At 34.5% G+C, this 17,753-nt stretch overlaps 1 protein-coding gene across 1 annotated transcript in view; it reads left to right on the forward strand.

Moving 5' to 3' along the window:
* sty (sprouty signaling antagonist) overlaps window positions 1-17,753 on the forward strand; it is a 59,514-nt gene that overhangs the window by 16,696 nt on the left and 25,065 nt on the right. The window contains exon 2 of the mRNA XM_073085461.1: window positions 15,793-15,830. The gene's annotated coding sequence lies outside the window, so the exon portion shown is untranslated. The remainder of the gene's footprint in view (window positions 1-15,792; window positions 15,831-17,753) is intronic.

Here is a 17,753-nt window from a genome sequence, read left to right on the forward strand (position 1 = left end):
CATAATAAACCCACATCAGGTACCTAGGCGGTGGGCTGATAATGCCAGAGGTGTGTGGCACTGATAAATTATGGAAGAAAACGCTTGCTAAGGCTATAAAAGTATAAAAGTTATATTTAATAGGTACTATTTTTTCTGTAAGCACTTATTTTCACATTATTTTAAAAGATTTTCGAACCAATATAGCTCAACCGAGATACCACTGCCAAATTCTGTCTTTTCTACAAAACTTATGAGCTTCCTATCCAACTTAACAGACAGTGTAACAGTGTAACAGTGTCTTTTCTAGATGTCGGTATTGTAAAAATTAAGGCCATCATTTTAATAAGTATATCTTCAAAAACTAATTAAACATATGTTTCCCGAACACACGGACGCGTATAAGTATTACAATGTCATAACAAAGTCCACAGCTTACAATGTTACATAGTGGTTTGTTGAACGTCGATGTTGGCTCATTCCATTAGAGTCCAGTTTAAACAGTGGCTGGTAATGTCGTGTTGCATGTTGTGTCTAAGTGTCGGTGTCGTGACGAGAGCACGCGGTGTATACATACTTGTACTGTGACGTCGTGCCACCACCCGCCGGACGTATTTGAGTAGACTAAATTGAAAAAAAACAGTGATAGCCTAGTGCTGAAGGTCTCGTGGTGAACCTCGGCCTCTTGATGGAGGAGTCCGAGGTTCAAATTCCAGGCACGTATCTCTGATTTTTCAAAATTATGTGCGTCATCAACCCATTATTGTCCCACTGTTGGGCAGGGGTCTCCTCTCAGAATCGAAGGATTACGCCATAATCCACCGCGCTGGGCAAGTACGTATTGATAGACTTCACATACCTTTATGTATGTTATAGTACAAGTAGGTATTCTAAAAGTTCTAAAGATGACATAAGAAGTAGGTATCTTCTCGCATATAATAACGAGTGAGTATACTATCTACCATAGTCACTCGATAATTACCTTTGGTATAATTAAAGCAAATACAGTTACTCAAATCACACTGAATGAAGGTTTCAGGACTCATGAAATGTAAATCCATTGCTCTCCTTTGCAACAGGGAGCCATTAAGTTGGCCAAGTGTAGATTAGTGGACTACACACATCTTTTTTAAGATCTCAGGTGTGAAGGTTTCCTCATGAAGTCTTCTTCCACCGATAACGTATATTAGAATAATTAATTTCTTATATATTTAGCAATAAATGTGCTTTTCTGGGATTTGAATCTGGGATCTACATATTGAGATGCCGTTTTTTAAGATCATAAAAGTTACATTAGGAAACAAATAACTAAACTAAGTAAGTACGACAGACGGCATAGTATGAAAATGGTGGCTACTAAAAGCGTGTTTTGTTACTGGGAGCGATCCCCACATCTGTAGCGCATATTCGAGCCCTTTGTCTCGGACCATGTGTCGCCTCCGCCTGTTTTTGTGCCGTTTTTTCGACGAGGAAAATAAATACCATTTAACGGGCTCACGTATCCGGTACACCCGCTGGTCACTGAATTAGATATTTACATGTGAATAAAAATAAAAGAAATGTGATTAAGGGCTTCGTAGTGCGTACGAGGATGGTTCAAAGTATTCACTTAAATCTAAGGAGTTAAATTATTTTGAGGGAGAAAATTCCTGTGAGGTACATTTAGTTTGTAGGCATTTTTTAAATTTAAAACTCTTCATGAGCTTCAGTATTGTAGTGTGTCTATACGAATAGGCTACTAGGATTGCCAAAAAAGTAGTTTGGTATATAACAGTGAGTCGGTGATAAAAAAGCTCATTATACTATGCTAAGAAAAATAGTCTATAATATAATCATCGGTCATTAAGATTTTATTTATTACTTATTAGCTACCTCTGAATAGTCTGAATTCAACTTCAACTCTTCCCAAAACAAAATTCTGACTACTGATATGCTAGATCATGCATTTTGTCGAAAAGTCAGAGAGTCGGGGAGTTCACTATCAACTATTTTGGGAAATAAAATGACGTCTCTCCTTTAGTTAGGTCGATATCTCGATTTGCTCACACTTGACATTTCTCTAAAATACCTTTAACGTTTCATACGAAGCTGACCTGGCGGCTGTTGTCAATTTATTGATTTTGTTGGTTACTGGTGAGTTTATATTTACTGGGCTGTGAAATCTATTATTCATCTTTCAATGTTGAAGTAGGATTCTTTATACATTAGTAGCATAATCTAGTAAATCAAACAGAGTCTGCAATATTTTAAATGATATAATTATATGGGGTGCAAAAGTCAATCCCAAGTGCAGTTTATCAACAATCAACAACCCATTTTTGTCCCATTGCTGGACATGGATGTCCTCTTAAAATGAGAACACTCATAGGTATATAATGTAGGATCAATCTCGATGAAACCTCTTCGTGAAACCATGTCATGATTAATTTCTTATAAGCATACGAAAATAAATGTTCGAAACCACAAACCAAACTACCGAAGTAGATATGTGAAGTGTCTAGACTATCACCATTTAATTCATTCATTTTATTCGTCATCCATTAAAAATACATTTACGAAATGCTTCTTTTTGCAAACATAGGTAAACATTACTTCTGTGTATTCAAATAAGAAGAGATAAGTATGATTTTCTGTGTTTGAGCATATTTTTGTACATCTACATCCATGGAAATCCCATAAAACCCAATATCAACAGATAAACCCATGTCTCGTACGTTGAAGAGTTGCCAACTCGCGCGCTTCCTGTTTACTGCCGTAGATACGACTCCGCCGAAATAAATCCATATTATTATAGTAAGTACACTTGTCATTAAATACGTATCAATTTAATAAATAACTATTTAGAAACAAAAAATTATAAATACTCCATCGACATAAGAACGTATTGCTCAATATTAAGCAATTCAAATTTCTGTTAGGAGTGTGTGCAAAAAATACTTATAAAATCAAAGACAATAAAAGCAGCCAATCAGCATTAGCATTTGATAAACGATAAGAACAGGAAAATGATAATTATCTTAAAAGATATTTTTTCAAATTTGTATTAAAAATAACCGCAATATCTGTGATAATTTTAAAATGGTGATAATATCTGAATAATATAAACTTGAAGTTTGCAATATTTGATTCATGACATTTGAAGCTATAATGTTTATGTCAACTTCTTCCATTACATAATTGTTCTGAGTATCCCATTATACAGTGCTGACATCTAATCTGCTTGATTATGCTCAAACATGCTCGAATTGCTCAACTTATTCGGAACGGAAGTACCTAAAACACGTCACTACGTCGTCGTAAGAATCTGTTTGTGAACACACGCGGAAACTACGTGTAATTTTTAAACGTTGGATGTCTTGCGTGTATTTCGAAATAGATCATACTAATGTTATAGAGATGATATTTTTTATACATCAGATCTTTTCATAATAACGCCTGGACCGAATCGAATGAACTTTTCACTGTTTAAACTTTATACATTATTATACAATTTTAAAAATAAATTATTACTACTCTCGGTTAGCGTGTTCTCTTATGATACGTATTAATTTTCAATATGGAAAATATAATTGATGGCGCTTACAGTAGAATTACGTCATACATAACTGAAAATATGGATTGATCAGTAATATAATCAGTAATGTTTTATTTATGACAGCGATTATTATTTATTAAATTTCTATGACGTCCGTAGTAGGGTCTGCGGACGTCATTGGGATTGAACATAATATTCGCTTGTGTCATTTCCCCATGACTACAAAAATTAAATGAAGTTTTAAACAAAACTAAAAGTTCATTTTTAAAACTCATGCATAATATAAACATTTTAGGATATACGCTACCATTTTTTTTTTAATTATTTAAAAAAAAATCATAATAAAACAGTCATAGACTAGTAAACATACTTCGCCGCCTTGAAATTGAATGAAGCCACAAACGGCTTATTTTAGTAAGTTCTTTTTTTGAATTCTTGACAAATAAAAACATTTTTAGAGAAAATTTACGAATAAATTACTAATATTGCGTAATTTACGTAATAAATAAATAATTATTTCAAATATTTTAGGGACATATTAGCACGGAGACGTGGCAAAACTTTTTTACGCAACTATTTCAATTCTCAAAACTGGGTACATTTTCTTGTTAGGAGTGAGTAATCTTTACTAATCTATGAAAACAGTATGAGATCCCAGGGAGTGATAACCACGTGACTGTGATTTTACATATTTTAATGTTAATAAAGTACGATTATGAAACATGCTTTCAATTTCATTTTTTAAGTTTAAATCTGTTTCAAATTAACTTCTCTTTTTCTTAAATACAATCGCTCTTTAATCGATTTACAAGTATTCAAATTTAATTTATTTTTCTAGATAGCATTAAAATTGATGCTAATAGAAAAAAATCGAATCTGTATGGAACATTGGAATTTTGAAAGTATTTCATTATATAGTTGCTTTTTAATAATAAATATTTGTTATCGTATTTTGATATTTAACTCAGTATTACCATAATCAATGCTATTTAACATGTTTTTTATCTATACAATTTGTATATAGATTAAAAAGCAGATGGCATATTAATAAATTATCACACTGTCGAATCTTAGACCATTAGTAGGTGTGTACGTGGATACCAACACTGTTATCGTCCACGCGGCTCGATTCGAGATTCGATACTAGGTAAATAGGTATTTTGTTATCAGATCATAAAAATAAGATAAAGTAACGAGCGTCCTCAAAACGTCCCCAATAACTTATTTGACATTGCTATACTCTCGTGGCTCGTATCGAGCGTTTAAATTATTTTTTTACTAAGTTTCCGTTCGTAGTATCGAGTTCCGCGTAAGGCATGGCCTTGGTGTTGACCAAATATTTTTTCATCGAGTAACAGATAAAACATTGTGTTCTTATCTGTGTAACGAGCGACGACTCTGCACCGCAGTTTCTGCGCGGGAAATTATACGGTATTTCCAGATAATAATTTTTACGACGCACTATTGTGGTTGCTGCTGATGTAAAATTTTGGAATGATTCATGATTCGTATAAAACGTAGGTACATGGATCAATGGATCTTCCTTAGTTTGATAAGAATATAAATCCAGCAGTAGGAGCTATGCTGCTTTTAGGCATGCAGAATTATGTAAGACAGTGGTTCTTCCGCAGCTGAATCAGAATGGACTAACATCATGATGTAGGAGCTTCACTATATTAGCATAACTGATTATATTTTAATTATTTCCAATATATGTCTCTCTTTGCACATGAATGTTTTCAAAGTGATAAAATTTCTATTAGTTACAAATTTAGTGTCTATTCTTATTTAGAAATTAGAATTTGAATTGAATTAGAAACTGTTCTATAATTTCAATTTTACGAGAGACGCACAATGCACCTATAGAGTTGGCATTCATTCTACTGACTTTTAAAAATTGTACTTATGTAAGTTATAAATGAAAACCTCTTCATAGTCTAGACACCATCCACACTAATAAGTGTAGGAAACAGCAAAGCCGTGGACAGAGGCGTAAGTAAATCTCGGTGATCGAGTCGAGCGCCCAGCCGCGGCGGGAACCAGTTTCGTTTAATCATCATAATTGCGTCCTCCGTTAAACCTATCCATGCGTGCGGTGTCCAGCTCACTTTATACCTCCGTTACAACACTACTGAAGTTTGAAATAGGCAATTTTTATTTAATAGGAGCTTCCTTTCATAGCTAAGTCAGTGGGCAGATTATTAACTTTTCCTGTACGACTTTCTACCTAACAGACTAATTCTAATTGAAAATCATATGAAATAAAAGTAGCAAATGAGCTTGCAATCCACTTGATGGTAAGTGGTCACATCTGTAAACATCTGCAATCAACCCAAAATGGAATTGAAGTCCTACTTGGACAAAGTTGGAATGCCTCGTAGGTCCGTGGTATGACCTTACCGCAATTATCTAAGAAAAGAAATCTATTGCTCTAAGAGAAGAGTAAATCATAAAAATAATCTAGTAAACAATTATTCAATACCATCAAAACGGACTCCTGACGTTTAGCCGTGACGCAAGCTATGACATGGGTTTGCGGACGCCACTCTGCGTAGCCCGTATATTTCAGTTCTAAAAGGATTTATCACATTTTGCTTACGCACGAATTATGATATGATGATGACTAAGATGCCTATATTGTCTGTGTTGAAGTTTCAAGTGTGTCTATTAAATAGTTTCTCCTACATTACGGAATGTGGTCACTAAATGCCTTGACTCATACACTGTTGTAGACTTTGGTATAATAGACTAGTCAGGAGATAGGATCAACAACATGAATACGGAGTTCATGTGACGATCCGGACGATGCCATATAAGGAGAACTGACCTTTTTATGTACAGTTGTCACTGCTGCCCATGGAAATCTGTAAGCAACTCCATATAAAACAGATGTTCTATCCGAAGTCGGTCACAGATGTATAGTTACTCCCGGGGACTAAGATGTTCGCCTCATGGGTAAGTCAACCGGTATCCATACTTACGTCGGCTCTGGTATCCTTTGAAATCACAAGTAGGTAACTCAGGATCCATACGTATACATCAGGATTGCATACATACAACTTCGACTTTTATAAACTTGGTATTGTTTTTCAATTTGTCGGTAAACGAAACCGCTCAAGTGTGTAATTGATGCTTCAAATGATTTATTAAACTGGTTTCGAATCCGTTGGTTCCCCGTACCGTCAATCATTAAAATCAAATTATGTCAGAATTTAATTTCATAGAGCAATTATATTATGATAAGTGGCATGTAAGAGATTGCAATGTTTTATTATAATCTGGTTCCCGATATTGATGATGCAAATACGATATTTCGATACCTATATTACTGTATTATGCGTCGGTTTGTTGCTAGCGCATAATTTAAGTACTTTGTCATTAGAAAATATCAGAATATCAAGCACCAAATGACAAAGAAATATGTAAATGGCGACAATCGTGTCACGTGTTCGCTATTTTCTTGTTCATGAAACTATTCGTGAAAAAAGTGCAATGTCTAATTTTTATAAAATATCTGAGACAAAGTTGGCTCTTGATTTTGCACACAATACACCTTGTAGTTGAATTTTCCACAATTAAATCGTTGAATAAACCAATGTATCTGTCAAAACATTATCAATGACATTGAAATAGAATTTGATTTCATCATTACAGTTCTCGAAATTATTTTGCTCAAAGATTCGGATTACGCTGTTTACATTATGATTAAACGTATAAGCAACTATATTGAAAATTAAGTACAGCAACTAAAATTATTTTAATTCACCCTCCCGAAATATCGAGCAGAGGTTAAATAATGCAAAAATTTTTATTGTCAGGAGTTCTGTATTTTCTTTGTAGCACGAAACAGTACTAGTTTTTGTAAAGGAATATTAAAGTTTAACGTCGTCAAGAGTTAAGATAAGTAGTGTAAATTATTTACGTCGGGAACCTTTGGAGATTAAGTAAACTGTCAGTGAAAACATAAGGAGCGGCCGTTTCAAAGGGATATAAATACAGCCGGCGCCCAACCATGACAACGGGGAACTTGGAGGTGACTTGAGACTCCACTGTAATACTGAACATTTCCATAGCTATACAATAATGTAAACTTACCTATATTCGTTATTTTTTTAACAGCGATCCGAGCAGATATAACTTCACAAATAATAATTGTCAAAATCTGTTAACGTGTTTTGGTTTCAGTATTCCGTGTATTTGACAAACACATGAAGGTTTACAAGATTGTTTGTAAAACACATGCCATATTTTAGTTTTCTGCCAGAATGACTAGAGTATCGTTGCTTTGTGGTTAGTCTTAGAATATCATTCGAATTCAAGTAGGCACAAGTACACAAGTATAGTTATAATATAGTTAGTGTAAATGTTTTTTTTATAAATAATGTAATGTAGATATATTTAAAGTTTGTTGCAATAAAGTGAATAAGTAGGAACAATAGGAATTGTGAGGAAAACGGCTGATAAATTTTATACCATTATAAGCATGACGTAAACAAAACTGTTTCAAATTTAAGTCCCCCTCACTTTTGAATAATTCTTATGTAATTTAGATAAATCACCCACCGATTTTATGTTCACTATTATTACTATACATAGAGAAGATAAGTGATGATAAAAGGTCTAATAATATTCTAGTATCGGTAGAGACCAATTCGCACAGTTTTGTGTAAACACTGCGGCTTGTTTAGTCTACTCCGGCGGCGTCTCAGCCTAACAGTGTGTAGAACGTCGGTGTCTATCCATAAATCGTTTCATTGATCCTTCTAGAAAAGTGGTAATTGTTGCTATACGTTATACAATGATGTCGTTAATACGTGATTCCTTAAACATGTGCTTAATAAAATAAACACTGTTTGATAGAGGTTGTATCTCTCAGGCGCAGCCAAAAAAATATGAAATATGTACTATAGAATGTAGAGTTCCTTATAAAATACAGATGACTACTGAGATTTTTTTCTTCATCCTATTATTTTCTTTTATTTAGACATATGCAACCAACTCCATAACTATGCCTAAAGTTGATGCTGTACTATCAATACCCAAGTAGGTACACAAACATGTTTTTAAAAATCATCCATCAGCTAAATAAGGAGATGAAAGCTTGTAATTAAAGAAGCCTTCGAAGTCAAACATAAAAACCTCTGCGAAGGCCTCCTTTTTATCAACAGATACTTAGTTACATTACGAAATATTTCTGTTAGAAATACAGATAATGTAAAAGCGAAGGGAATAAATATGAGACTAAATATAACGACTAATAATTACATGACATCTACCCACAGAGTATCGAATAACGTTTTCATTTTATTTTAAGTCGTAAATTTGTATCTCATAATTCAGGTCAGGTTTTCCACTTATAAGTGAACCACCATGATTTCTTACATCTACGCTATGAAAGCGCTACTGTGTTCTCGTGAGAAGGGTGTAGGAAGAGGCATTCCAGCTTAGTCCTTGGAAATACATAGTGAGGAATCTATAACCGGTTTTTTCTATGACGTAGGTTGTATGTTTCTTTGCTGGTTGTATACAATTATAATATAGGTATGATAAAAAAACACATTCGTAAATCATTTTCAACAAATTTCAAATCTTTATGTACATGCGTGGGACTCTACAAGAAACGCATCTCGCATTACAATCAACTTTATATATATGTAGCTTTCAAATCTTTGTAACATGGATGATTTTTGTTCATATTGTAAAGTACCTACTTTTAACGCAGTGAGCGTCGCTGATTTTTATTGATAATTGACTGTAAAAGCATAGTACAAACGACTTAAGTCTTTTGGGAAAGTAAAGCTATAATGACGTATTTAAAGTTTGGTTGGAAACTACCCTGTAACTCAACTCCGTAAACGAGGTAGCACATCAAGTGCCAGTCAAATCGGCGATCTGAACATTATCTGTAATCCTTGAATTTTGTATTCCGTAGTCAGCTGTTCACACAATTTGTTTACGTTTTGTGAACTTAGCGATGTTGGTGGATATTTGTTCGGCAAACAAAGGAACGGTTAGTGGGACACGCCGCGCGCATCAAGATGTGTAGTGAGCCAAGTGTGAAGTAGAAACGTTTTAAGATTTTCGGGTTGTGGTCACGTTTGGAAATTTAATAATAAATATTGCTTTACCATAAGATAATACAGGTCGCAATTCGATTATTGAATCCTGGGTACTATTATTTATTTACAAATATTTCGATTAGGGACTTTTGATTTAGGGAGTATTCATATCACATAATATGGATTTCATGTCTTTATTTTTTGTCTACTCATTATAATAACTGCTGTTGCTGGGCACGGTTTTTCTCTCTAAGTGATAGAGTTGTCAGGCGTTCTTCACAAAACATCGTGAAGAACGCCTGACAATTTTTCCCCTATATCCCCTCCTCAGGTAGTAATTAATGTATAATAAGCACGTAACTTTCAAAAATACGAAAGAGTGCCTAGGATTCAACCTCGAATTTTTCGATTGAGATACCGAATTCCAATCAACAGCGAAAACTAATCGTGGTCCACATATTAGCGTAGCAGGGATGTGACAATTATTTCTCCTGTGCTATTCAGTGATATTTACGACTACAATGAAATTAATATAAAGCAATCTTATCTATATTATTGCTACATAATTGTTATTAACCAAGCGCTTAGGTAGATTACATAATTCGATCAAAATAATGCCTATTCAAAGCGCCGTAAACGAGCGTAAACCAGATTAATTAAACAATTAATTTTGAGGACAGCAGTTGACTGCAACTAGCTCTAGCAATTATTAACAATGACATTCACGCAAATAGTGCATAATTAAACAACTTTAAAGTAATATATAGCAAAGGGTACAATTATATTTGCTAATAATGACTTTCAAAGAAAAAAATAATTATGTACACAATTTGGTCGATAGATTACAAAGCTGATGATTGACTTCATCTACATTACTTAGTACGTATGTATATTGCATTGTATATGTTTGTATTTCAAACGTTTAAACTACAGAAACATCGACGAGCGAAAATGATGAGTTGTTTGCTTACGTAGGCCGCGCGTGTTGCCTCGCGTACTGTCACCTACTGGCATAACGTAGAGGCCTTACACGCAACGAGCTTACCTTTATGAAAATAGCATAAGATTAAGAATAATTTATCTGTGGAGTAATATTCTCGATGGTGCGGGTGGGCGTCGAGAATGTGGATATTTCGGGCCATTATCACGCGCCCACGCCGCGCTATTGGCAGAAAAATGTTACAAAAATACATCGTCGCAATTCACAGCCGTCTTATACGGCGTCAGCTGCTGACATTGGTGCCGGCTTGGAGCGTCTGACACGTCCACATCAATGAAATGCTGTCACTACACCGATCTCCCGGCTATTAATACTATCGACACTCATTAGCTCGCACATTTTGTTTTAGTACCGACCATTTCGAGAACTCTCAGGGTTGTCAGTGCGACGTTATCTCCGCTTATCGTTACCGAGAACAGAGGAGCGTAATGGAAGATATGTGTTCCAGGGCACTACGTTCTCGTCCGTTTCCGGTGGTTGTTTACAAAAAAATAATACATAAGTATATCGAGGTATAAACTGGTCGTCCGAAGCGGGCTCACGAACCGGCCGGCCGAGATACTTGGTGCGATTAAAAATCGTTACAACTTCCGTTCGGGTCCGAGTCTCGAAGCGAAGCCCAGATAAAAAAGATAAATAAGAAAAATAACATAAAGATCGATACGGCGGAACGGCGCTACCTGTTTTTTTCACCGCGTTAGAGCTTGAGGCAGTCGGCGAGCCGTCGCCGCGTCCGTTTGCTTATTATTTCCACGATCGTAATTGTACAGAGGGACTAAATTGTTGCGAAATTCACGTCCATTTTATATGTAAACTTAATTACATTACACTGTAACTTTTACAGTTTTGAACGGGTCTCTTAAGGAACATTTAATCTTATTAGAAAATGCAATCTTAGTTTTACCAACGACACTTGTATAGCTCTACCCAGACTACAATAGCAATAACTTTACATTAAATGAATTGCAATAAAGTTAAGTAAGAGTTAAACGCTGAGGCAAGTTCCACGCAAAGGGAATAAAATCTTGTCTTTTCTTTGCAATCTCCAGCAACTTACACTTACACACAGATACGAGTATTTATAGGATTTATGTTTATTATTAGACCAGTACCACACGCGTACTTATTATATGATAAATTGACGACATATGAAGTTAAACTATTAACGTTAAAGGCTCGTAATGTGATGCTCATTTATCCACCTTTATTATCGTTTTAGTACAGATGTATTAATTAAATAACGAAGAAACATACAATGGTACTTAATTTTAAAGTGACTTGCTATATTTCGACGTTATATGTGAATTAAATACAATAGTCACTTTTTATGGTTGTCTACTAAATACATCTATAAGTTTATGAGTAAAATATGCTTACATTATGGATCTACAAATACAAAATTTTAGGTTTGAAAATTAAAATTATCACTTACCAATTTTGTAATTTTAAAATGATTTATCGACAGATGAGAACATCACAGTTCGTACCTCATTTGTTTTTTCTCGTATTTTTTTACAATGTATTATTTTTATGAATATGTGTGATTTATTTACTGCCAGCATTTATTAAAAATATTATGAAAATATTATATACAATAAGGAAATAAAATTATAATTGCAATTTATTTATCTACTAAAATAAATATGATTTAAAATGTAAATTTTAAATTACAGATGGCGTCGCCTACAGGCATTATCAAAAAGATAATCCAACATTTTTAATCTGTAGGTAATAAGTACCAAGTGATAGCTTGATGTGGTCAAATTAGCATTCCATGATGTCATAAATCCGGCTGATGCACAAAAACGACCATAAATCGAACGGGTCTACTGTATTACTTTTGCAACTAGTAACATGTTGTTTTATTAATATGAACAAATTTGTTTTTGAGGATGTTTTATTACCATGATCAAATTTTATAGCCGAGAATTAGTCCGTACAAATGTATACCTACCTATCTAAATTTTTCTCGTATGCTTGCCTGGTTTACCATGGCTTAAAACTCTTAGGTTCTTCAAGGAAAGTCACATCTAGCCACTTAACAGTAGCTAATAGGTATAAAGTATTTTAAAAGAAAAAATATCAAAAGAAAAGTATGTGTAGTTTATTAATCCGTACTGGAACAGCGTGGTGGAACCATGGAGACCCGTGGTGTGGTGGTCAAGTGGTGGAAACCAGCAGGGGGACAGAAAAGGGCTGATCACGGGTCAAGACTACTTTTTGTTGTTCCATGACTTTAACTATATTTAAAATTTAATTCTGTCAGTTAAACATCAGTTGTGGTGACTAGTTTGTCACCACTCTAGATGAATTAGAAATCTAGTACCATGACGATAGCCCATGGTCAATTATTACAACTTCAAATCAATCTGCTAAATGTAACCTTCAAAACACAACTACAAAAGTAGTCTGACTTTTGTAAAAAAATATCGTTCAAGGTTTTTGTGAATTTCTTCTTTTTTATTACAAAGTACTAAATAGAAATGTTGTCTTTCTGATATTCTGATACCATAGACGTTGCTAACTTCTTTATAAATCAATCACTGTAAGTTCTGTAATACCAAAGGAAATAGAAGTCTCACTTCAAGTCTTACGTGTCCTAATAAGTTTGAGCACGCTAACCAAACCAGAATACAGCAGCTATCTACTGCTAAGACAGAATATTTAACGAAACATTATAAGAAAACGAAGTGGCTTAGAAATGCAGGTGTGATTTTATGTATCGTACATTAATATAATGTCGATGAGAGCAGAGATCGGCGGCAATTTCACGAGTGCGCCGCGATAATTAAGTGTTCGAACGGTTGTGTGTGCGTGGTCCGTGTCGCTCTACACCGCAGACGATGTATTGAAAGAACGTCAGGTTTACTAAAAAGTAAAATATTAGCATTACTCGTATACCTTATTATTAATTGATATTGGTATGTCTATAAATGGCGATACACATCCTGAAACTTATCAAATTATGTACGTCGGATGTATACCTAAAGCTTGAACGAAAAATAGCAGGGTGAGGTTATGGTTACAAAAAAAAACTAACTAAACTTTTTATTTTTTAATTTTGTGCTTTACTTTTCCTTAGGTAAAGTACCAAAATACATATAGTTAAATTACTTTTATTATGTCGTACACAATATGTAGGTACTTGACGGGTGTATCAGAAATAAATAATTAATAAACTATTTAAAATTATTAGAATACCTATATAAAACTTATCAATATTTCAAAGATTTTATTTAATCAACTTACCATTAGTTATTATAACGGAGTCACTATTTAATTTATATTAAATTAATTATAAGCCATTAAATTATAGAATGTTATTTTACGTGGCATCGTGTCAATTCATTCTAAAATAGCCAAGATTGTCGTAATAATCTTTTACCAAGACGAAGAATAATCTTTTAAAACAGTAGGGTTATTATTTTCAAGTAGATTTTTCAAACTACCTTCCACTTTTAAAACAAAAATCGCTGAATGTGACTTTACTACAAATCTTTTTACGATACATTTTATACGTAACTTAACCACTCTGCCATAACTTAGCTCTGACGGAGCGGCGCGGCGGAGAGCAGGCATATCGAGTCTGGTAAGTATGCGGCGTAACTCCAGTAGCACTGCAACAGGTCCGCGGGGGCGCGGGGCGGTAGGAAATCCTTTGCTCATGCACGCACACAGCGACACCGGCCCGTGTGTGCGCCATCCGGTTTTCGTTGCGCGTGCGCACGTATACGGACACGGCGCGCGTGTAGTGGTGCCTATCGAGTCGATCGATCAATGAGCTCGACATCGACTCGCACTGTTGCCTGCATGCAACTCATTGATTAACGCTATGAACGTGGAATTGTTTATTCATTCATGATGAATATTTTTATTTCAAATGAACGTTTTTGTTGTCCGCATCCTAGATGCTGACCTTCTTGCGAACATGCAATGTAACACGTACTGCGCTGTGCAATCGCATGTGTGTTGTATGAAGTAGCGCTTGAGTTTTTCTCTATGTAGACTAATATGAAGTGCCAATTGCCTACATTTCGACGTAAAGTACAAGGTTATAACTAATATGTAATATGCTACACTACATAAACATTCTAAAATTATGATTATGTTTTAACAACAATTCAAAAATGTTTTCCATTCTAAATTAGTCAAAATAGAATGTAACAATTTTTTGAGACGAACAATGGCTATCACAACAGTAGCCTATCATTCTATAACATACTAGATGGCACTGCTAGCGTGGTTGTAACGGTAGGCTTATTAAATTATACCTACCGCCATTACTTACCTATGAACACGCAGAGCGTAGCTCTTTCGCCAAGGATTTTATTCTTTCGCGTTATACTTTTTTTAATTCAAAATTTTCGACTTGATTTTTTTAATAGTGATATAGAAAACGAGCATGCAGTCCACGTAAGTGACAACTGATGCCTATAGACATCAAAAATCACCCTAGATTACAGTCATTATTAGAGTGTACGACGTATTGCTTCCCCTGAGAACTAAGTCGGAAGACCTAACATAAATCCAAGACTTACTATCTACACCTCAACCAGAACATAGAAGCGCTTGACTGTCTTCCTATTAGATCGAAATAGGTGTGGCAGAGGTGCCTCCTTACTTGATCCACGAAGTGCTCTACCACATTAGAACTCTTATTATTAATTGCAATGTTTGTAATACTTTTGTATTGTGCCTAGACGCACGGCTACGCGTCCACCAAATTCAGTTATTATTACTTCACTGCACCGCTCCATGTTCTTGCCATGAACGTGCAAAATATGCAATGAATTTGGGCAAATAAATAGGCTCTTAAAAAAAAGATGTAAAAAGAGCTCTCCTTCAAAGCCGGCGATGCAATGGCGACTCCTCTGGTTTTGCAAATGCCTATAGGCGACGGTGACTATTTTCCATCAGGTACCATGTTTATTTTATCGTTACGTCAACTATAATAATAATAAATTATAGTTTAAAAACTAAAAACCAAAAAACTCGTTATCCTGTTTCCTGACGATCCTGATGTGGAGAATGGGATAAAATTATTAAAATCGTGTATTGTCATCGGTTCTTGACAATTGTTCAAAATTTTAATTTAATCGGATCGTTCAAAGTGGGTAATCGAGTTCAAAGATTCCGTTACATACATACCTACATAGATACAACTCAAGCTAATAAAAGCGTGGTAAAAAACATTAAAAGTACTATATTTATTGTTACAGACACAACCTGCTGCGGCGTTGCCCTACGAAACATGTAGGTGAGTAATGCGTGGTACGCACTTCGTCTATGATCTGCCAATTCGTTTCCATTCACTTGGCAACACTTCAAACTTTGCTACAAAGTGGAAATAACATTGTGCACATAAATACATATACCTCACATACTTGGTGGTTCATTCAGTATACAATTACCTGACATTATTTTGTCAACAATATATATTTTTATTCACCAATGACTCGCGTGGTAAAGTATATGTCACGTGTCTGACACGCAAAAGATTCCAGGTTCAATCCCAAACGGATATCTAGACGATTATTTTCGATTGTTACTAGTTCTGGATAACCGTTTACTCGTCTTTATATTTGTCCATCGCACCTACCGTTCGTTACCCCCCCCCCCCCATTTTTTTCCTAAGTATCAAGCAAAGTTAGGAAAACTAAACTAGGAAAACTAACTAAAGTTAGTTAGTTTTTTTTTAATTTTAATATAATTATTATTACTATTTTGTAATGTTAGTTGTATTGTTTTGTCTTGTTACGCTAAGTTAATTATGTACTACAAAGTCGACGAAAAATATTTAATATTTCTTTTTAAAAGATCGTAAGAAGGCGTACACATACATATACATATTATATAAGTATACATAAAGTATAAGTTGGACGAACTACATTCAGTATTCAGCAACGTATATAATAACTTTGTTAATGGTGTCCAGTTTATCAAGTAGAAGACGATACCGGTCGCTTTTCCATAGAAAATTAAAATATTTTAATTTAAATGACGGCGCTTAAGTTTCCTATTAAAATATTGTCGTTACACATGTTATTGTGTAGGTGTCGGTTTTCACTTAATTAAACGCATACCTAATATCGTATGAATTAAATTAAATATGTGTATGACAAAAATACGTACGTACCTATGTGTTTGTGGTTCTTTTGGTGCTCAGATTAAATTTGCCTTACATAATTGAATGCTAATTTTTGAAGAAATAATTCTTTTAAATAAATTGATCCATCGTGATTGAACGAAAGCTCGTCGTGATAATACTATAGTCATCAATGAACTATAGTTTCACGGGGTTCCAGGTTTGATGTTGAGTGAAACTGATCTTTGATGTCATTGTGCGCGTTCGTCACACCTACAGTTTTCTATAAGATTAATAATATTATTATAACAAATATTTTTACATATGAACGTTATATAATTTAAATTTTATAGCTATGACATGTCTGTCGCCATCTACCGTCGTTTCTTCTCACTCTGCGATACTTAGAAACAAAATTATCTATATCTTCTATTTTTTTCAAGATTACTATGTTTCTTAAACTTCACAAACATCCATTATATTCCAAAAATGCAAACTAAAAATGTACAAAATCGCGAGCACATAACTGAATCTGACTAACTTAACCTATCCTCACCCACTAGTTCACCTATTTCGGTAGCAATGGCTGTCAAAGCGAAGATCAGCATTATGATAGATTAGGTGAAATTAAATAGAAATCACTGCTTTATCAACCGGTCTGGTGGCGGTTGAAAGCTGCGTGGAGCGGGCGAATTCGGAACCGAAATGCGGTGACGCTTCACCTCACGAGACGGGTACGAGACGATTACGGATGTGCGAAAGAAACTTCTAGACGTTCCTATAGAGGCCTGAAGTAAAATATACATCAGCTCTCAGTACCGTTGCAGTAAGATATTGCAATAGTATCTACTACATAAAACCATGATTTTGACTTTGAATTTATCATTATTTTATAAAAAGAACGAGATACGTGTATTTACTATTTCTTCGGTTTTTTATACAGTCTACTAAACTTACAGTCATCAGTCCTTTTAAGTCCTCCGCTGGATCACATATTCACCTTTCATATAAGTTAGCCGGAAATCTACTGCCTAAATTGCTGATTGATGCTATTCTAAATTTACATTATACTAAAAACTTAATCAAAAAAATGCT

The sequence above is a fragment of the Epargyreus clarus genome, unplaced genomic scaffold, assembly GCF_041222505.1.
Source record: "Epargyreus clarus isolate Ecla_fem2 unplaced genomic scaffold, WU_Ecla_fem_2.2 ptg000023l, whole genome shotgun sequence".
NCBI classification, from domain to species: Eukaryota; Metazoa; Arthropoda; class Insecta; order Lepidoptera; family Hesperiidae; genus Epargyreus; species Epargyreus clarus.